The 1,184-nt window shown below is 61.6% G+C and overlaps 1 protein-coding gene across 7 annotated transcripts in view; it reads right to left on the bottom strand.

Moving 5' to 3' along the window:
- Positions 1 to 1,184, bottom strand: part of LOC101656411 (amyloid beta precursor protein) — a 324,648-nt gene that overhangs the window by 322,900 nt on the left and 564 nt on the right. The window lies entirely within an intron of this gene.

Here is a 1,184-nt window from a genome sequence, read left to right on the forward strand (position 1 = left end):
GGGGGGGGCGGCATACTGCCAATGGTAAAACAGGAGTGTGAACCCACCACCGAAAAACTCAACCTCCCCAACTGTAGCTCACATAACTTTCTATGCATCTTTAGATAAGAAGAAAAATAGTCCTTTTCCACAAGGCAAGTGCGGAATGTTCGAGAGTTGGATGAATGGGGAAGACTTGCTAAACACCTAGTGGTGGGTGGATTTCACCAGGCTGCAGCCTCCACACAGCTTTTCTTTGCTGCACTGCAGAGGCGCCATCTTCTCCGTCTTAATCTTCACTCAATTCAATCCTTTTATCAGCACCCTAAAAAAAAAGACCCTGAGGACCCTTCCCCAGCAGCCTGTGGCCCCCAAGGGGCTAAATCAGAGTCCTAGCCCTGCTAAGGAGGGGGCCGCGTCTTAATCAAGCAAACACCTCCTTTGATGCACAGGAGAGGAGAGCCCGTGAGTCCCCACAGCCAGCCACTGCCCTTTCCAGACGCACACCCCACTGCACGCATTTCTCTCCAAGGACTTCACACACCCCAGCACCGCATGCACACGTCTTGGAGGTGATTTGCGGGGAGCAGAGGGGAGAGCCAAAGGAGCCCCGGGGCTCGACCGCGGATGCCTCAGAAGCCTCCTCCCGGCACACGCGCCGTGCGGGTCAGGGAACCCGGCGGGAGCCTTGGAGGCGCCCAGAGACGAGCGCGGCTCTGCCCGCCGCGCCCCGGGCCGGAGAGGGCGGGTGTCGCCGCTTTTGTTCCCGGGGACCTTCTCGCTCTCTTGGGGGGTCGGCGAGGTGGCGAACCCTTGCTGGCGATGCCCAACCTCCGAGCAGACGTGGGGTGACTGCGGGTCCCCGACCCCTCCCGTCGCTCGCAACTCACACAAAAGGGAAAAGCGTACATGTACAAAGTTTGCCGGTGGACGGCACGGCGCGACCGGGCGCGACGGCGACGGGGGTGGCACCCCCGGGGGTGCCGCCGGGGAGAGCGGGGAGGCGGTTCGGGTGGAAGGGCTTGGGGAGTGGGAAGGGAAGGTGACCCGGACGGAAGAGGCACAGGGAAGCGGGGGGATTCCCAGCTCCCCGAGCTGCACCGACTTGTCCTCTCTGAGTCCCAGAAGGGTCGAGCGACTTTAGGGCACAGCACCTACGGAGGCAGCCTTGTCACTTTCCCCCACGCACTCCACACCCCGACACA

This window comes from Echinops telfairi, unplaced genomic scaffold (assembly GCF_000313985.2).
Source record: "Echinops telfairi isolate 266 unplaced genomic scaffold, ASM31398v2 ScPeMD7_7469;HRSCAF=8507_0, whole genome shotgun sequence".
Classification (NCBI taxonomy): Eukaryota; Metazoa; Chordata; class Mammalia; order Afrosoricida; family Tenrecidae; genus Echinops; species Echinops telfairi.